This window comes from Vigna unguiculata, chromosome 10 (genome assembly GCF_004118075.2).
Source record: "Vigna unguiculata cultivar IT97K-499-35 chromosome 10, ASM411807v1, whole genome shotgun sequence".
Lineage (NCBI taxonomy): Eukaryota > Viridiplantae > Streptophyta > Magnoliopsida > Fabales > Fabaceae > Vigna > Vigna unguiculata.
The window spans coordinates 26540654-26563536 of record NC_040288.1 but is presented as its reverse complement, the minus strand read 5'-3'; positions in this window follow the sequence as shown (position 1 = coordinate 26563536).

Here is a 22883-nt window from a genome sequence, read left to right as displayed (position 1 = left end):
ACCATAAATAAGTCAACTATAAAGAAAATAAAAATAAAAAATGTTACATTTTGTTCAGCCTACCATAATAATCCGTAAAACTAAACTTTGGAGAAGACCATAGTTGTAGATCATTGCATGGATAAATCTGGAGTACCCAAATGACGCTTCCATAACATAGAAACACGAAAAGAAGAAATATTAGAGAAAAAAAGGAAAAAATAGTAACAAATGGAAAGGAAAAAAGAAGAACCTAAAGTAGTCGGAGATTCGTAGAAGAAGCTTGAATAATGGAAGAGTGCCTAAAACCATGTTAACTTGAGAACAAAACCCTACCTCGTTCGTTTATGGTTGGTTCTAAAGAATAGAGTGTAGTTAATAAAAGAAGTGTGTGTTTTAGGGTTAGGAATTGAGAGGGTGGAAGATAATGCTCTAAGGAGTTTCTAGCGGGAGGAAGAGAAACATTTAAGAAAGAGAGTGGGTTTTGAAGATATTTTTCAATGGAAGGTGAGAGATAAAAAAGAGGGTGAGAGAAATACATGCTTCTTAGAGAGTTTAAAATTCAAAATTTTGGCACGTGTCACTCATATTGGTATGCCACGTTCTTGCATTTTAGGAGGCCACGACACTCTAAAATTTCCTATTTTAGTAATAAAAAAACAGATGCATTTTGTAGTTGTTTGAATTTTTTTGTACTTTGTGGTACCTTGAATTGTATTATTAATAGATATAGATAGGAAAACATTTAAGATATTTAACTTTCCTTTTGAATCAGGCACCAATGTTCGACCAACATATGTGAACCACTTTCCTTCCGTCTATGAAGCTACTTGAAGAAATTTGAAAAAGATTTCTCACTTTTTTTTTTTCTGAAATCATTTTCAGAGGAACTAGGGTAGGATGGTATTATGTATGTTAGCACTATACGGAGAAGAACAAAGAGAGAATTAAGGTGCTCAGATAAAAATAAATGCACAGTAAGTAAATGAATGGAATTTCTGTGAATAAGATTATTTTGTGTTTTCACTTTACATGTATTGTTTATAACATGTTACAGAGAGGCAATTTCCTATCTACAAAATTACAAGAATTTCCCAAAATTGAATTAGCTATATGTATTTAACACACTCCTTTAATTCAGTTTTATTTTTTAAACTATTCCAAGCTTGTCTCTTAGTTCTAAAAATCTTCCAATCTTCATGAATTTTATAAGAACCTGAGCTAGTTTTACTTCACTCATGTAGTGTATTAACTCAATTTTCTTCTTGTAAACCTGATCTCTTAGATGGTGAAATTTGACATCAATATGTTCTGATTTTTCATCAGTTACTAGATTTTTGGCTAGTTTAATTGTTGATTGATTATCAACAAATAAATTCACCTTTTCTTCATTACTCATATGCAGCTCTTCAATTAAAGATTTCAGCCACACCTCTTGGTAAGCACAATAGGCAACTGCTACATACTTTGCCTCACAACTTAACAAAGCAACTATTGGATTGTTCCTTAGAACACCAAGATATTGTTGTACCTTGAAACCTGAGAAAGTAACCAGTTGTGCTTTTTCTATCTTCCTTGTCTCCACACCAATCACTATCACGAAATCTAATCAGATTACTTTTTTTTTTGTCTCTTTCAAATATCGCAAAATCTTTTTTACCAAGGCCATATGAACTACTCTCGGATCAACCATAAATATGCTTGCAAATCCAACAACAAAGCATATATCTAGTTTGCTATTGCACACAAATCTCAAAGAACCCACAATTTGTTTGTACATTGTGTTGTCAACTTGTTTGGATTCCTCATCTCTTCCAATTTTTAGATTTACTTCAGTTGTTGTGGCTGCTACATTGAACTCGAACATTATGAATTTTTTCAGAACCTTTGTGATGTATCTACTTTGAAGCAAAAACATACAATTATATTAGTGCACAAAATCCCTACCCAGAAAATAGGATTCCTAAATTTGTCATCTCAAAATTCAAAGTTCATAGTAGTCTTGAATGTGTCAATCTCTACAACTTCAAATCCAGTGACTAAAAAATCATCCACATATAGACAAACTATTAGCAACTTAGCATTGTTGCTCCTCCATAGATACACCTCATATTCCATCCTAGCCTTTTGATAGTCAAGTTGTAGTAAATAAGAGTCATTTCTCTTATTCCAAACTTTAGGGGTCTGTCTTAATCTGTATAGGGCATTTTTTAGTCTATACACTTTCTCTTTTTTGCCTTTCAAGATAAATCTTAGTGGTTGTTCTACATCTAAATCCTCTTATAATGTTCCATTAAAAAAATTTGATTTCACATCCAGCTGAAAAATCTTCCAACCCTTTGAGACAATAGTTGCAATCACTAATCTGATTATCTCTAATTTGGCCACGGGTGCAAATACATCATGAAAATCAACACCTACCTTTTGGAGAAAACATTTAGCCACTAACCTTGTTTTGTACCTCGATATTGACCCATCAATGAATAATTTAACTTTAAACACCCACTTGACTGCAATAAGTTGTTTTCCAGAGGTAAATTCATAAACTCCACAGTTTGATTCTTCTTTATGGCTTGTATCTCTTCTTTCATGGCTTTTCTCCTTGTTTTACTATTCATTGCTTCACTAAAGTCTATGGATTCTTCTTTTGCCATAAGTGCCAAATGGACCAATTCTTCAGCATCATTCACTACATTATTCGAGAATATCTCATAATCACCAAGTCTTACATTTTGTTCTTGTTCTCCAAGACCTCTTGTTAGGCATTATCTGATTTATTCCTACATCAACTTCAAGATGCAACTCTTCTTTTGTGGCATTGAACAACGATAATGAATATGCTAAACTTTTACTACTTCGTTCATTTGTTTTCCACCGTCAACTTTCAGATTTAACACATGTAACATCCTTAATCACTACTACTTTTTTAGTAATTGGATTATACAGTTTATACCCACCAATTGAATTATAACCAACTAATACCATTGGTTCAACTTTGATGTCTAGTTTCTTCCTCCTTTGGTCTGGTGTATGCACATAGCAAAATGAGCCAAAAATTCGAAAATGCTCAAAATTAGGCTTCTTCCCTGACCACATCTCTTTAGGTGTCAAATAATGCAACTTCTTAGTTGGACATCTATTCAAAATATACACTAATACCACCAAAGCTTCTCCCCAAAGTTCAAATGGAACCATCTTCCTTTTCAGCATACTTCTCACTATGTTAAGTATAGACTTATTCCTCCTTTTAGCAAGCCTATTATCTTGAGGAGTGTATGGAGGTGTAACCTCATGTACAATGCTTTTTTCACTACAAAACTCCTCAAATTTAGTAGAGGTAAGCTCCCCTCCTCTATCGTTCTTAGGTACTTAATATGCATATACTATCTTTCTCAACTTGTTTCTTTCACTTCTAAAACACTATGACAGAGTTGTTAGCAAAAGCAAGCTTGGTGCAAAGATTTGATAAAGATAAGTGCATTAAGATCACATGTGGTTGATGAAGATTGATGAAGATCCACTTGAAGATCATGTTTCTATTGTATTAAGTTTGTTAATAATGTGTTAAATGTAATGGTTACATGTTATACCATATTCATAAGCTACATGACATAGATTAGATGTCTTGTTAGTCTTTGTGTGTCCTTTTTAATCTATTAAAATGGGTTTTAACATGTTAAAAGGCTTAATGTATATAGTTTCTAGTATGAATACATTCAATTAATTGAATTGTTTTTCAATTGACTGATTTAACTTAAGTCATGTGAAATCTACTGATTGTACGGAAAATTCAATCGATTGATTTCACTTAAGATCAAACTATATAAGTTGTGTTTTCAAGATAAGAGAAATGATTTTTGAGTTTTTGAGCGCAAAAACCTATCATTCATCGCTATAAAAGTCTCTCTCTCTTAATCATACAACTACAAGGTGGAGATTGAAGATCTTGATTGATCTTGAAGGCTTTTTGGCTTGGTAGAAGCTTGGAAAACTCAAGTTTGGTTGGCTAGGGGAGCCACCTTTAGGTTTAATAGTTCTTGTGCCTCTGGTTGTGTCTCTAGTGTGATTCCAAGTTTTTAAGTGTGAGTCTTACAGGGTTGTGGTTTAGATTTTTGTGTGAGTCAAAAGTCTTAGTGTTTTCTATTATTCAAAACTGTAATCTTGGTGTGTGATTTGTAAAACTTTTGATAATAGTGGAAACCAGACTCAGGTTGCCCTGGTAAACTGGATGTAGCTTTGTGATTGAGTGGACCAGTATAAACCAAATGTCCGATTCTCTTTCCCTTCATCTTGTCACTTTAAAATCTCAAGAAAATCAAGCAAATAATTCTTTGTTGTGTTTGAATGTGTTTTTGTGCAATTTGTTAGTGTAATATTGTTTGATATACTGTTCGAAACGAATCTTGTGAGAGAAATTTTGTTGTTTGAGTGAAATTCGTGAAATCTATATTGTACATAATTTCCCATAATTTTAGCCAACTATTTTGAGATTTTAATCAATTGATTCATAGGTGTATGAACAAATTAACCTATTGTTTTTATTTTTGACCGGTTGAAAGTGTATTGTCCTACAACTTTTGCATTCGATTTTTATGGTCTATTTGATTCAATATAAAGGGGTTTTAAGCTTTCGAAAAAGTTTTAAATAGCCAATTCAACTTGCCCCCCCACCCGCCCCCCATTTTTGGCCTAAACCACCATTACATTACTAATAAGAGTCATTTTTCCTGCTAATCACAAACTCCCAAATGTTTCTTGTAAATTCATCAACAAAAGAAATAAAATACCTGCACTCCCCCAATGTAGGTACTTTAAAAGGTCTATAAAAATCTGAATAGATGACCTCTAGTGAATATATTGCTCTATGAAATGCAGTACATTTGAAAAACTTCCTTGGTTGTTTACTCATTACCATCTCCTCACATATTAGATATTTGGATATTGGGCAACCCAATCACCATCTTCTTAAAGCTAAGTAGCCGCAAACTATTGAAATTCAAGTGCCCATATCTGTGATGGCATAACCACCTACCATTATCCACCAAAACTACTAAACATCAAGGAGCTGCTGATAGACTTGTCTTTAAAGTCCTATTCTTAGTAAGTGGAGCCTTCAACAAAAGTCTAGATTTTTGGTCATACAATTTTACCTTTACATCATCTACTTTGAACGAATACCCTCTTTCAACCAGTTTTCAAACCCTCAACAAATTATTTTTCATGGAAGGAATGTACAAAACATCATGAAGTACAATCGTATTACCTTTTCTTCTTAAATCATCACCACTTTACCAAGTCCCTCAGCCATAACAAAATTGTTATCTGCAAAACCAATTGTCAAACCCTCAACAAATTATTTTTCATGGAAGGAATGTACAAAACATCATGAAGTACAATCGTATTACCTTTTCTTCTTAAATCACCACTTTACCAAGTCCCTCAACCATAACAAAATTGTTATCTGCAAAAATGACCTTACTCTTGATATTGTAATCAAGATCAATTAACCACTCTTTGTGTCCCACTCTTTGTGTCCAGTCAAATGATTATCTTCTGAATTTGGTTCTGTTGTTGCCATGAGCATGACATGTTCAGAACTAGAACTCCCTTCTTCCTTTGCTATATGCACTTCCTCACTACCTTTCAATTGTTTTACAAACTAGCACTCATTAGTAAAATGTCCACACTTTTCGCAATTATAACACTAAATCTTTGATTTATCAAATTTTTTCTTCCCTTTGCCCTTCCACACATTCTTTCCCTCCATCTTTCTTTTTATGAATTTCAGCACCCTCATCACTATCAAAATGGAAATTTTGAGAATTATTTTTCTTACCTCCATGCTTACGATGATTCTTAAATTTATCTTTGTCCTTCAAGTGTTTCCTTTGACCCTTTTTCTTGAAATTCACTTTGTCTTACAATGCACGATCATTCTCTTGTCGTTGATTGCGTTCAAGCAAACATTGTTCATGGGATTCAAGAGTCATGTCCAATTGCCCTAACATCTTCTCAAGTTTTAATGTTCCATTATGACCTTTAAAAAAGTTAGATAAACAAATATAGACTAAACATCTACCTTTTTATGCTAAACTTATCCAAAGAACCTTTCCAAGTATTTATATATTTCATCATGTTTAATACAAACAAAGTTGGCCTATCAATTTTATACTAAACCATTTTCTCTTTAACTTCTAAATTTTCCATAGTCAATCACACATTAAATGTTAGAGTCCTATTTGGTTTCATGACAAAGTTCTTGGTCTGTTAATAATTTGACGCTCTATTAGCTTAAGTCCTTGATCGTCCCTATTAAAAAATTGGACTATATTCCTACTTGAGGCCTCCTTAACAAGATTCACCTTCTCCACATGTTACGAATACTTAAATTAAAATCCCTTAAAACTTCATAACTCTTTATATTCTCATTCGTAACCCCTTTTGATCAATTGATTACCTAGACTCTTACAATATTAAACTTGTGAAACTAACACGATCAAGATATGGTCTCCGAGTCTTCCAAACAACATTTCTATTACCATCCTTACGTGACAAGTAAGGTAACTTTTGTCATGAACCGATAATTTCCTTCAAACATAATCCATCGATCTCTAATTTTGTATGCATACTTATCTCAATCTAGGATGTAACATGCTATATTTAAAATGTTGTTGTAAGCCAAAACTCCCAATATTTACAAACCATTGAATCTCTACTTTAGCTCTAAGAGATTTTACTTATCAAATAAAAAATGTTTATGCATTATTATTTAGTTGTATTAACAACACTACTATCTTGAAAAAATTCAACTAACCAAGGGTTAGTAGTGTCATTTGGATAATGAGATGATGATCCAAAAACCTTAGGGTAGTAAGGTTTCTAGTCTAAGTATTAAATGAAATATAAATTAGTTTTGGAGTGAATCTCTATTTTTATTTAATGATATGTTTATATTTTCATGAGCTCACCCTTTCTATTTGTGTGGCGATGATCATGTGATTTTCATACATGAGCAGATGATGTTCCAAGTAATGTCGGTGAAGCGTAGAGATGGAGAGAGGGCCACCCTAGGATTTTATTATGATTATATGGGATTGTAGTATTTATTTTACATTGGTTTTGGAACTTGTATAATTGTTATGAATTTTGTTAATTTAGATTTAACCACGTGATACGAATTTTAAATATTCCCTTGTTTTTGGGAATAGTGTTTTATGACGATTGAGATTATTTATCATTTATTTATTTTATTAAGTAATTTCCAGTAGAGACGTTACAATATATAAACATGTTCTCTCTATAAAATATAATAACTTTTCCAACATGATACAAAAGGCCATACAAAGACCTCTCTACACAATATCACTATATACTCAAAGCAGTCACATTTATTTGTATGTTACTTTTTATTCTTCTACATTATTCACTTAAATTTGTGGATACCAAAACCTCATATCTATATTTGTAAACATTGATTTCCCATGCAACTTGATCAACCAACTATCATTTCTCAACAATCTCTTTTATCTACAAGTAATTTGCACATCATCTAGATTCCTTATCTTTATTCTTCACCAACTACACATCACTTCTTATTTGACATACCTAGCCTGATAAATTATCTTTCCATTCGCATTTTCAATTTCTTTGTAAGCTTTATTTCTCATATGAAACTATCCCATAAAGTGTCATTGATTCTAACTTCATTTCCAAACACCAAGTCCAATGAAAATCCTACCTCTATCTTGGAATGCAACCTCAATACTTTCTATGGAGATCCTTGCATTTTTTTTACATTACTAACATACCCATTGATCTAACCATTATAATCGACCTCTATCTGAGGGTAAAAAGGGAATAATGTACCTTAACTTGCAATCCTCTCTATAGTTGTTTTGTAGTTTATTCATTCTAATTCCTTCTAATTTAAACATACTACTTATTATTCCTCACTAGCCATAAATACAATTAACAAAGAGTCAAAATATCGTGATAATGATATATCCTTCAAAGGCTAGCATCTCAAATATCTTTGGAACTTATGCCTTCCAATGATGACAAAACACCTACCACATGTATAATGCTACACCAAAAGAATTGTTGATGTAAAACTATCAACCTAAAAGATAACTTCAAAATCTAAAACTAAAGCATTCAATGTAAAGGAAGCTTTATCAAACATATGTTTATAATCAATTTAACCATAATATGGAGACAACCATCCAAAACATGTCGCATACTATAAATCACATAACCATCTTTAACTTATTCACTAGTAAAAACATTCATAATTAATACAAGAAAATATCTCAAATTTAGTCATGAGTGTGCAGCCTTATCAATACCTCAAGATTCTTTCTTTCTTAATATATTTGTTTTCACCAACCGAAATAACCAAACTGAACTTACACAATTATACACACTAAAAAGACATAACAAACTCACATTCCTCAAATCAATCTTGAGGTTGAATTGTTCTCAATTGTTACACACTTACCACCAAATCAAACACACAATCAATACAATAGAAACATAACCCCCCCTTCCTGCACTTTGCCCAAGGTTCGAACTGCTTTGAAACCAAAATGTAACAACCCAATTTTTTTAACAAATATCAATTAACAACGACTTGTTATAAGAAAGGTTATCAATAGCATTAGTAATTGAAAGTAGTATGATTCACATTACAATTCATAACTAAATAAGATTTTCTTTTAAAATACATTCAAAATAAAGGCATAAGTATTTAAATTTCTAACTATGGAATTAAATATAAATTTTCAACAAGATAAACCCCTGATCTAAAATACTCTTATACTAATTCTCCAGTTCCCTGCCCCAACTCCAAAGTTATTCGCTCCTATTTGTTCTAGTAGATATACGATCATCGCATAAGAAAAGAAACCTGAGATACAAAATTATAAGGGTAAGTTAATTTTTGAAATGAATAAACTCAAATAGAAAGAGATTATATCTTATCACAAAAGTTTATGTCCAAAATTTAGAAATAGAATAAAATTTGTAAAAGAAATAATAATTTATAATAAAGATTATCCAAAAAAAATCTTTGATGGAAATCAATCCTAAGCTTAGTCTTTCTCATTTTATTTAAATCAATCAATTACTTCAACCCTATAAGTTATTCAACAACAAAATTTCATTATATGAACCAACCCAAAAACGCATATAGGTATCAACCCACATATCTCAGCCCAATGGCTTAAAGGAATATCAACCTAAAACAACTCAAACAACTAGATAAATGTAGACTCTGCTTCCGAAAGACTAGTGTATTGAATAGACTCGTGATACTCTACATTTGTCATGTTTACTACCAAATCCTCCATTGATGTGCCAACACTAAGGACCAATGTCCCCAAACCAAACTATGATAGGGGTAACCCCACTAGTTCCCTAAGTACGATCCTTTTTCACACCATATTGTCTTCCATGTGGAGTCTCCTTCAGCTCACACCACCTAGATGTCATACTCTATATGAATTAGACACTAGTTGAGTCAAGATAGTTTCATCCCCCAAATTCCCCTTCAATATACTTGGACTAAACATAGATTAGCATTTGCCCTTGGAAATAACTAATCTGACAACCCCAACACTAAAATATTCACACATACACATACATCATCAAACATATAGTAATATAATCATAATTATAATAGGGGAAAACAAGGAAAACCATTTAGAAAAATATAAACAACTTCTAGTAGGAAGAGATTTCATAGAGTTATTGTGCAACAGTAATGCAACATATAGAACAGTTTGAGCATTTCTCATCATCGTAAGGTTTTCACTTCCAATTCAAATGTTATAACAATCACACAAGCATATTGCATTCTTAAAAATGCAAACACCATGCCAAATCCACTACTACCTTATTGTAATACAAACACCTAGTCAAACATATTCAGAACTTTTGCAACAATATTCCAATTTCCCAAGTTTTAAATCTTTTTAGACTAATGTATTCAAGTACATTAAGGCTCATAAGGAAAATCATTATACAACATAAAAAAACATTCAATCATAAAAATCCAAACAATAACTTTACCATAATAACACCAAAGTCACACCCATTCATTTTTCATCTTATAGGCTAACTCTTCCATACATACTTATGCAATTTCTTATTAATATGTTATCAATCACAATTAAACTTTTCCAGTCTAACAATTTCACCATACCATCACCAAACCATACTCATATGTAAATTTTTTTCATAAGTTAATATCTCCTATAATCACATTCATACTGACTCATTTTGAATAACAATAACAACCATAATTAATCTATCCAAATAAACAATCTTTCATCACATTTATAACAATTTCACAGTTTAGATCAAATTACCCTTCCACAAGATTTCTTAACTACTTCAATATCCAAATTATTATCACATTAACAACATTAATCGAAATCACCCTTCTCCTAAAATTATTCCCACATTATAGCAAGTATATAACTACAAAATTCATGCATTATATTTTTAAATTCAACAATACAATTTTCAATTAATTTAGCTTCCTTTACCTGATAAAGTTTGTGTAGCTCTGTTTTCCTCCCTTAAAGAGCACCAAATGTAAAAAATACATTTTATCTACATAATTAATAGGCTCGATAAACTATCGAGACAAAAATTTTAGGATCATAAATAGATGAGGTCTCACTAAAAGTGAAAAGAAGCAACATGCAACTAAAAGTGAGCTTGTGTGTAAGGAAAAAATAGATTACTTAAAGAGACTAAGAAGAAACTTGAGGTCACTGTTAAAAGAAATTGATTTAGGGCTTTAGTAGACTCTTTCACATCGATCACTCCCGTGAGATTGGTTCTTCGAAAGGATGAGAGGTGAATTATAATTTTTTTGAAAGAAAGAATGAGAGTTTTGAGAGGAAACTAAGGTTAGAGACAAAAATGTTTTTCTTTTTCTAAAGAATGAAATTAGGGTTCTCACATTGCCAATACCAGACACCACACACAACCACTAGAAAGCAACCCCAAATTGCAAAACAAAACATCGGAAAGCGTGAGACATTGTGCAGCCATCGCACCATTTTGAGACAAATGTGTTGATGTGTGCATGTTCCACACCACTCACCAATACACGTTGCAGCAAAGTCACCACTTGGATGCTTGAGACGTGGGCTGCAAGCCCGAATGTGCACCCACCAACTTACAAAGAAATAATGAAACAAAAAAAAATTGGGCCTAAAATACAAACCCAATGAAAATGCTAATTATACCATGCAAAAACACTATTCCTCTAACATTTATTAATCTTTGTAAAACCAAACAAATAAAGAAAATTGGGCCTAGGCGTTGGCCCAAGCTATAAGGCCTTAGGGTGGATTCATCAAAAGGGGTAGTGTTTGTTTTTCTCTTTCTACCTTACATATTTTCGGGGGTTGCTAGGAGACCATTGGGTCACATGTAGCCTTGTTTCTTTCTTCTTTCTCCCCTTTGGTAACCATGTGTTAGGTTTCTTTCTTTATGAGAGAATAGAAGAAAAATCACATAATCACAAGATTCTCGTGGAGCCCAAGGTGAATAAAAGTCATACTATATGGTAGCCTAAAACCACTATCATATTGCTTCAATGTGAATTTGTAGGATATACTTTATTTTCTCTTTAGGTTGTCTTGGTTGTGAATATTTCTCTACCTTTCCATCATATAGTCATAGTTGAAAAGAAAATTTCATTCCACTATTCACTCTCACATTGTTACATTTTGGTTGTGGGTGGTGTGTGCATGTATGTATCATGTGGGCATCATAGTAGGACATGAGTGTGCTGCCAAGGGCTTATGGTGCATAGAAATATTTTTGTTGGTGTAGGGTAGAATTTGTAAGGTCTAGTATGCCATATTTTCCATTTAATGTTAATATATATTCTTATTGACGTGGGGGGGCATAGTATGGAAGTGAGAGAGTCTCTGTGGGCCATGTTTCATGTAGTTTAGGTGCAATGCTTTCCTTATCTTTTAAGTGCAACTTTTGGGTGGTGCAGAGACATGAAAATGTGTAGTTTATTTCTCATGCCATTTGGTTTTCTTTATGTATGGTTGAGAGCCTTTCACACGTGTTTGCATAGTTTAGGTTAGCTGGTGGTTTATTGGTTTTCCTATTCATGTTTAAAGTGAAGTTCACGTAAAAGCATGTTTTCCTTCCTTATACTATTGGGTGCAATTTCATTTACCTTCACTAGCTTTTCATACTTTTCGTTTGTTGCTTTTCATTTGGTTTTACTAATTGTCTTATGTTTTAATGTGTTGGTGGCCTTTGATGGCATGAGTGTGTTCTTTGGTTTTACTTTGTGCCTTATATCATGTGATGGTTGTCTTGTTGAACGTGGGTTATATAGCCATAGTTGCAATGTCAATGCTATATCTTTTGCTTGGTTACATGTAATATTCCAATTGCATGGTTATAAAATTCGTAGATTTTAGCGGTTTGTTGCTTCTTTTGCTTTGGAAAACACTCGTTGAGTTTAGTGTTTTAATGTATTGTTTTGTAAGTTGATAGGTTTTTCATGGAACTTTATTTCCCATGTATGATGTGGTGGTGTGTATTATGTTGGCAATCTGTAATTCTCATGTAGTACATGTTGGAAGTGTTTTGCCTTGCTTGAAGACTCTTTGTGGAATTAAGTGTTGTGTGAGGTTTTCCGTACCTAGTGAACTAGTGATGACTCTTTTGCCTGTGTGAACCAATGGAAATGGGTCTTCTTCGCCTATGTGAAGTAGTGGTAGAGGATTGGTACGAGTGTTGTACTCTCTAGCATGTACGAAGCAGTAGGGAGAGGAAAGATGTTTCTCCTTGTTTCGGCTCGTTGCGAGTATAGTGCTCTATGTGCGATTCATCAACATTTTTACTCATAAGTCCTTGAGGAATAAGGGAGACAATCTGGTTGTGATAGCCGGACATATCAGACCATCTCATTCTAGGAAACTAGATGTTGTGGTGGGGTAAAAGGTAGTAGAAAACCAAATTTTGATTATGATTACTATATTTAAGGATTCTATATGAATGTGATAGTCTGTTTGGTTTGGTATGGTTGTTTGGATTTTGGGGGTTGTGTTAAAACCAAAGCTTGTTATGATTGTAATACTTAAGTGTTTTACTTGGATGTGATGTTGAGTATTATTTGTCATATTTTATTTTTGAATTTCTTTTATATATCATTGTTTATTGTTAGCTTATCCCTATTTGTTTGTTTGTGTGTTTGTTGTGTGTGCGATGATCATATAACGTTTGTGTTATACAGTAGCAAATGATAATACAGATGCTTTTGGCATGAAGTAGATTGACGAGAGGTTAGGGTGAACTCGGGAGTTTCTTATAATTTATTTAGTTTTTTTAAAATCAAATAATGAAGACTAAGTAATTTTATTTTGCTCGCAATTGTTATTTGGAATGTTTTTTAAACAAATTGATGTTTTGAACTACATAATGTAAATTAAATTATAAGTTTTTTTATTAGTACATTTTCAATGATAATCATTTTGCACCAAACATGTTCATGTTATAACTTTCCGTGGCATCCCAAATTGGGGTGTTATACCCCATGGTTTATATACACATCTACCTATTGTTTCATGCCCTTCGGAGGACATTAGCTTGAATTTTATCCTTGGTCTACCCAATACCCAAAGGGAATTTGATTATATCTTTGTGGTAGTGGATAGTTTTAGTAAAATGGCACATTTCATACCATGCCACAAGGTAGATGATGCAAGCAATATAGCCAAGCTCTTCTTTAGAGATGTGGTCAAACTTCATGGGTTGCCTAGAACAATAGTGTTTGATAGAGATTTTAAGTTCCTATGCCATTTTTCGAAAACTCTTTGGTTTAGGTTAGGAACTAAGCTTAATTTCTCAACCTCTTGCCATTCTCAAACTGATGGGCAAATAGAGGTAGTCAATAAATCTTAGGCAAAATGTTAAGAGTAACCACGAATCTTAGGATAAGTATCTTCCCCACATAGAGTTTGCATATATTATGATAATTCATAAAATTCCAACGTCTCTCCATTTGAGGTTGTATATAATCCTCTCAATCCTTTATATGTAATACCTCTACCTACTCCTAGAGAACTTATTTATTAGGATGGGGAATCTAAGTTTGAATTTGTAAAGAAAATGCGTGAGAAGGTAAAACACCAAATATAACAACAAATATAGAGATACATGAAACAAAATAATAAGGGGAAGAAGGAAGTCATATTGTAGAAAGGGGATTAAGTTTCGCTCCATTTGAGCAAAGATAGATTTCCAAAATAAAGGAAGTCCAACAAACTCCACACCCATGGGGATGGTTGTAACATCCCAATAGGATATTACTTAAAACAATTAAAAAAAAACAATTTATATAAATGTTACCTCATTTATTATCAATCCATTTCCCAAAACACGAGAAATTTTAAAACTTTAAAGTTGAATAATCGCTATAAATAGTCATATTACTCACAATTCACTTTTACAATTTATAAATCCAAAGTAATGAAAACTATAATTAAATTACATGGAAATTAAATAAAAGTCTTTATAAACAAATCCCTTGTACTCTGCTCCCACTCTCTGCCACTAAGCATCTCCTGGCTCACTTGAAACATCATCTACTACTGGATAACAAGTTACCTGATCATCGCAACACACAAACAGATACGGTGAGTTATGCATATAGGTATAAATAAATATGAAATACACCCACCCGATAAATCATAAATATTTATTATTCCACAAAACATTCACTTTCCCACACTCATAATCATTATGAGTTCATGCAAGTACTCTAAATCATGGGACTTCCTATGCTTCCACGACCCTCCTCGCTCGTGGTTCAACCTACAAGCCTATCCCGCTCGTAGTCTTGCTTCACGGACTCCCTCGTCCGTCATCCGAACTCCTCGCTCAGACCTAGACCGCATACCTGCCTTTCCTACTATGAACTCCCTCGCTCATAGAATTCTCAAGTTGAGCATGAGATGAACTCCCTCGCTCACTCATCCCAACAAGAGTATCTCTGGTGAACTAAACCGTTTACGTTCTGCATGTGATCCACCCATCACGAACTCCCAGCTCGCGACTCAAGCCAAGCAAATCCCAAATCCTATGGACTAAGTCCTTCTAGCCCAAACATCACAAACAACATGCATATATTTCCCTTAACTTAAGAAATATCAATCAACCAATCCAATCAGTGCACAAAAACATGAATCCTCATTGTTCTCGCTTAGGCTAGGAGCCTTTGGCCATGCGAGTGTATTTGTCTCGCTCAAGCTAGACCTCTTCGCCTGAGCGAGTGTGAAACAGTGGCTTACCACGATATCTCGCTTAGGCGAGACCTTCTCGCTTGAGCGACACCTTCGTTTGCTCAAACACACAGCCTCTCGCCTAGACAAGAATTCAACATAACACGCAATATGTCTCATCGCGACCTCGCTTGGGCGAGCCATTCTCGCTTGAGCGAGAGAACGTGTCGTCCAACATAAAAACTAGTCGCCTAAGCGAGACGCTCAACCCAAAACCAGAAATGGGTTTCTGCAGTTTTCGCTTAGGCGAGAGTGACTCGCTTGGGCAAAACTTGCAGAGGTTCTCCCCTGTTCACACTCGAATTTCACCAAAATCATACCAAAACACGGCTTAAACGCTACCAAGCGTTCCATATCAACAAACAACCCACATGAACATGTTTTATATCCAATTGAATACAAAAACTCAAAATTTAATCAACAATACCCATTCACAGCCAATTCTCAATTCTCAGAACACAGAACACGAAATTCACAGCATATGGATATCAATTGAGAATAGCAATAACGAAAAATTACAACACATTTGATTCATACACAAAAGGACAACTTCCCCTAACTTGTAATTTCTTGCACAAAATTTGGAAAAATGAGGGTTCCTTGCTCACCAGTGCCTTGCCTCAAGCTTCCTCCCAATTCAGCCTCTTGTTGCACTTAAAACTCACCACGCACTCCTCAATTTCATTTTTCCCTCAAAAGCCAAATAACACACTACAGAAAAACCATTCTCCTCACCTTAAAGTGGCCTTTTATAGGCGTCTTAATTATGGGTTTAAGTGCTAAAACGAAAAATAGGCTTAATGGAGGGTTTAATTTCTAGGGCTGGGCAAAAATAACTGTACTATACTAAACTTAAGTTAATTATACTATTTTAAACTAAAAAAAACTGAATTATTAATAGTAAAATTAAATTGTACTATTGTTTAAGTTAAAGTTTAAAAATCTGTACTGCAAAAAGTTAACTGTTTAGAGCAGTACACTGAACTGTTTTCATTTCTCTTGAATCCCATTCAGTCTCTTGAATCACATTCGCTTCGCAAGCACCATCGATATTCAATCACCACCGAGATTCAACCACCATCGAAGTTTCTTGTCTCCGTTGCCTTGTCGCATCGAAGGTCGCCGTCGAAGGTCGTCGTCGAAGGTTGTGCCGCCGTCGAAGGTTGCGCCGTCTTTCTTGAGGTATCTCTTGTTGCTTTTCATCTCTTTATAGCTTTAGGTTTTCATTTCACTTCTCTTTTTTCTCCAATTCGATTTTTCCCTTCAATCATTCTGTATAATTAATTTATTTGACCCATTAGTGAACAAATTCGATTTTTGGCTTCCAGTTTCAGGTCAGGGAAGTGGCAGGAGGTGGACACTGGAGAAAGATTTGTCACAATTGAAGGAGCATGTCAAGGGCTCTTTTGATGACCACGAGGTAATTAATTAGGATTGTAGGGAAGAACCCTTTCTTGTGTCATGATCATTGGCTTGTGAAGGACTATGCAAGGATTTTTTAGTGCTTGTATTTGACAGAAGAGATTGCTAAGGAAGTAGACAGGGTTGTGTTTAAGATTAGAGCTGTTGGAAGAAAGATAATTGGCAACACTAAAGTGGTGGAAATGCAGAACAATATCACCTTATTTTGAGCCCCTTCCATATGTTGTTGTCCACATGAGGATAGAATCAAATCTTCAATCTATCAGCTATGGCACCAATCACATCTCTTGTTAACAGTGCCTTGTTTAATTAATTATTCCTGCTGCATACTTTTAGAGTAGATGAAGAGTCCCTTTTTCTTGGCTCAACATTTTCACTTTTGGCCATGATTGACAACTTAGAAAGAAGGATTTTGATGTAGTGAACACACACTTGAGGTAAAGTTTCTCGTTGTGTAAATTGAACCTAGTATTTTGAAACAGGTTTCTCAGGTCTGACACTTTTTGGTTGTTAAAAAATGAAGTCACTTCGAAAGGGTAAGTTTTGGTTTCTTTACACATTGTGTTTATAGGTTGGGTGGTTGATTAATTGTATCCTTTGGTGGTGTCTATTTTTGTTGTACACTAGAGAACTTTTTGGACAAGAATTTGAGGATCTCGTAGTCTTTCCATGCATATACATATTATAATTAGGTTGGTGGCAACGATGTTGCTAATTTTACTTAGAGGGTTGGCCCTTTTTGAGCAAAATCATACTTTAATTCTTGGTTGGAATGATAAAGTGGTAAGATTATGGTTTTATTTGTTATTGGTTTGTCTTGTCTTGTAACCATCCTTATAAAATTCTCAACGAACTAATGAATAATTTATTAATAACCATTCTAACATATATCAATTTATTGTTGTTTGGCCAAGTGATTTACCAGTTTGATTGACTTGTTTTCAAATCCTCACGTGTCTTGACCTCAAATAATGTGATTGGATGTGCAGGGTTCATTACTAAATCAGCTTGCCATAGCCAATTCAAAGGAGCATCTGTCATATGTAGTGGATTTCTTCATCTTACATTGGTGAGCAATAATTTACATTGATTATTGTCGATGTATAATTTTAATTACTTAATTCTCACTTTAAGACTATATGTATTTTAGTTTTCAAATGATAATTTATTCAATTATATAATCAAGACATGTGTCATATTATTTATCTTTGTCTCTTCTGTCAACACCCAATTTCGTCCGGGTGAATAAAAATGTTTGAAAAAAAAAACCAAAAATAAGTGTTAATTAAAAAGAATAAAAATAAATTGTCTTAATTTTTTTTATTATAATAAAAAGGATTAAAAAATGTTTCTTTAAATTTATGTTTTTTAAGTAAAATAAGGTTTTTATTTTATTTTATTTATTATTATTTTTTCATTAAAAAATTATTATTAATTATTTTTTGTTTTGTTTAATTAAAATCAAAAATCAAAAATTAAAATTAAAAGTTAAAAAAATTAAAAAGTTAAAAAATTATTTATTAATTATTTTACGTTTTATTTTATTTATTAATTAAATTCAAAAATTACAAATTACAAATTACAAATTACAAAAACAATTTTTGAAACAACGGTTACTCATGATCTCAACTTCCTCCAACCACTGGTATCAACTTCCTCCAACTGGCGCTCATGGCATCTTTTAATCTACTTGGGGACATCAAATTTGGGGATTACAAATTCATTCTGAAAAAGAGAATACTCAAGCGTGTGAAGACATTATATTATCTTCTTAGTAAACACTTTCATCCTTACATCAATATTAATTTTCTCATCGGCATTTCAATCCAATCGAGAGTCATAACCCAGAAAAGGAATACAAAGGGATACATCAGAGACATTCAATTCAGAGACATTCAATTCAGTGTAAAGGATAATTCAAGAAAAAAGCACAAGGAACGAAAAAAGATCTACCCATATAAGGTTATACCAATTTTGCTCTGTTCCGTTTAGTTTGGTAGCATATTAATCGTATGAAATGCATGTAGAAGGAACAAAATATTTTCATCTCAAACATTAAAGTTAATAAACCACAATCAAAACAAAATTTGAACTGGAAAGGAAGGGGTTTGAAAGTGAAAAAGGGTCACGGTGGCACGTTCTGATGGTGGCTATCTACGGCAAATGGTTTTGGGTGGCTGAAACCATGTGGTGTTTGGTTCGGGTTGGCCCCGTGAAGAGGATTGGAGAAGAAGCCCTTGGGGTTTGATCTTGAAAACGTAATCATAGCACGGAGGAGAAGAGGGGTGGCGTTCGTAGGAGATGGCAACGTCGTTCGAACGTTGCAGCAGTGTGAATGGTGACAACGACAAGGCTTTCAATGGAGGCGCGATGGTGGGAGAAAGATGGAACAGAGAACTTCGATGACAGCGACAAGGCTTTTGATGCCGATTGACGTCGTCGCCGGCGACTCTGGCATTGAGTGTAGCGTCTGTGGTTGGTGGCAGCGTTGGGGATGTTCTTTTACGTTGCTGTTGTAAAGAACATGGAGTAATTGTGCATTAGGGTTATTTTAGCAGATTTCACTTTTCTTCATGCACCTCCATAATTAACTCACGCACTCCTGCTTTTTTTTTAATTAAGTTTAGCAGATTCACCTTTCTTCACACACCTCCGTAATTAACTCACGCACCCCTGCTTTTTTAATTAAGTTTAGCATATTCACTTTTCTTCACACACCTCCACAATTTAATTCATGCACCCTTGCATTTAATTTGGATTTTGGTTATTTATTTACTTCATGCACTCCCCAATGTAATAATCCCACACCCCTTAAGTTTTATTTCACTTTATGTACTTGCATTTTCACTAAGCACACACCCCACTCCTTTAATTTCCTTTTTTAGGCTAGGATGCGTTTACTTTATGCACCATGCACTTTCCCTTTATGCATCTCGTTTCCATATGTGTAGTTTCTTCTCATTGCACCCACATACTTGCTTATGCACTTCCATTTTCTATTTTCCAATTTTACCTTTTTTTAATTAAATCTGACATTTCAATCACATCATTTTCTATAGTAATAAAAATATTTTAAATTGAAATAAAAATTAAAGTAGTTTTAAAAAATGATAAAAAAAAGAATAAATAAAAAATTAAAATTATTTTCTTTATTTTTTCTTTTAGTGTCTAATCGACCGTTTGCGTCGCACGACATTTCTTTTTTAATACAAAAATTATAAAATAATTTTGGTGTCTAATCGACTGTCCGCGTCGAACGACACTCTTTTTTTAAAATACAAAATTATAAAAATAGTTTTGGTGTCTAATCGACCGCTCGCACGACACTCTTTTTCAAAAATATAAAAATCATATAAATATTTTGGTGTCTAATTGATCGTTCGCGTCACACGACACTCTTTTTCAAAAAAATACAAAATAATAAAAATTTTTTTGGGTGTCGACCGCACGCGTCGCATGACACTTAATTTCAAAAATGTCAAAAGACAACTTTAAAAATTAAATATTCTAATCAAGTTTTAGTAAGAACTACGTGATCCTTGATTCTCCATTGTGAATGGAGATACGTAGGATCAGGGCAAGTCCTTGTCAGGTTCACTTCCCAAAAATTAAAAGGTTTTTCCAAAATTGTTTTTTAAATAGTTTTATAAAGAACTACGTAACCCTGATATCTCATTTTTTAATGAGAATACGTAGGACCAAGGTTAATCCTTGTCGGGTCCTTTTTAATCAAAAAATAACAATTTTGTTCAATATTTTCATATTTATGGGAAAAATAAATATTTAAAATAAACACATCTCTTTTGCAAATTTAATTAAAGGTACCGCCTTTAGGCGGACGCTGTAGGGTGCTAATACCTTCCCTACGCGTAACCGACTCTCGGACTATAAATTTGGTTTTCGCAGACTTTATTTTATTTTTATGGTTTTCTATAGTTTTCCAAAATAAACTATGGTGGCGACTTCCAATCTCTTTTTCCAAATGAATTTATTTTTAGTTCGTCGTCCCGTTGCGATTTAGGTTGCGACATCTTCCATTGTAGTACATATCAATAAAATACTTTGATATGCACCACTGAAAAGATAATGCGTAAAGTCCTTAATTAAATATTTTAACATTTATGAATTGAAAAGAGAATACTTATAATGTAAATAATGAAAGTATCAAGATAAAAGAAATAATGAAGGGGTATAATAATATGTTGGAAGCAATTGAAATATAAAAACCATATACTAAGTTAGATAAAGCGTTGGCTATGATGAAGTTGGAATATGTCATATTTACATTATCTTCTAAGCAGAATCTTTCTCTAAAGACCACACCAAATAAGTAACACTGTTTTTGCAGCTATAGAATACAGGATATTCTATATGCTCTAGAATCATTTTTTGTCATTAACATGGTGTCAACAAATTCTGTTGCATCATCATCATCACATTTAAATAAAAGTATCGTTAGTCCCTGATTTGGGCCGGAATAAGCAAAATTATTATCTTAGAATTCGTAAAATGCTCACATACCAAACCAGCTTTATAATTTTCTATTTATTTTTTTCGCATTAGATTTGGTAAATACTTGGAAACGAATATTATGCTCAGGAACTACATTTTTTTTTTCTAGAACCACCACAGTCCTGGCGACAACATCAAGATATGAATACTTGATCTGCAAGGTTCAAATTAAGACCATTTTAGCTGCAGGGAGTCAAATGCTTTATGCTACAAGCACAACAAGTGAAATCTTCAATAGGAGAATCAAACTAGAGAACAAAAATGAATTATCTTGGAGAACTTGAAGTTAAATTGTATATCTAGACCATATACTATTTTAGTCAAAGATTACTAAATGAAATATTTCTTTAACATATTGATACACCTACCCCCTTTTTCCTTTTCGCAACAAGTTGAGTACTTCTGATTTTTTAGTACTCTGTTGAAACTATAGGATGGGGGAGCGTGGCGGGGAAGAGAAGACACTCTGAATAATTTATATTATACGTGATGTATGTTATAGTACAAATCACTGCACCACTAATCAAATTGAGTACTGGTGCATTACAATAAGTACACGTTCTACTCAGAGCCAAGTCCCACTTTGAGGAGATTTTCTCAATATATAAATATGTAATGCACAAGTTAAGGTCAAATCATCATGTATGATGGCAATTTGACCACACAGTAAAGAATTATATCTAATATATTTGTTTCGGGTGTAAAGACCAAGCGCCTACTAAGAACCACTTCAATTTTACTCCTTTCCTCTTTAAATCTCCTCTCTTCGCAACCTGCGATAGCTTCTTCACCAAGAAATCTTCCTTCTTGCTCGATCGGTTGAACAAACGATCGGGGTACCTGTCTAAAAGGCTCCGATGATTAAGTCAGTTGATGGACCGATCGGTGTATAGGTATAATTGCGGTAATAAATGCGAATTAAAGATGATCCGGTGTGAGCCTGTGATTAGGGTTCCTTAAACACGGCTCAATGATCCTCTAATCAAAATTACTAACTTGTTTAATGTTAATTAATCCAGCTAACTGGCCTTGTTTGGTCGATCGACCGATGGCCGCTTGACTAGGCTGGTTATCTTTTGATTTTAACAACCTTAAGTGAATAATTAATCTATACGGTCGATCGACCGATGGTCGTACATAAGGCGCTACACGAATCACCCATGAGACTGATCGACCGATGGATCTCCATGGATTGATGCCTGATCGACCTAGGGACCGATCAACCGATTGTCCTTTACAAGTTAACGCGTAGTTCGTTTGTGGGACCGATCGACCGATGAATCTTTACGAGGTAACGAGTGGTTCGTCTGTGGGACCGATCGACCGATGGTCCTTTACGAGGTAACGAGTGGTTCGTCTGTGGGACCGATCGATCGATGGTCCCTTAAAGGCTAACGCGTGATTCATACGTAGGGCTGATCGATCGATGATCCCTTGTGAGGAAACATGCTGTTCACCTGTGGGACCGATCGACCGATGGTCCCTTTTGGGGTAGCGTGTGATTTGTTTGTGGGGCCGATCGACCAATGGTGCTATATAGTTCATCTGTGGGGTCGATCGACCGATGGTCCTGTTTTATACGCAAGCCCTCCCAGCCTTGTTCGATGGACCAAAGGACTGCGCGTTGCCGATGGCCCGATGGGA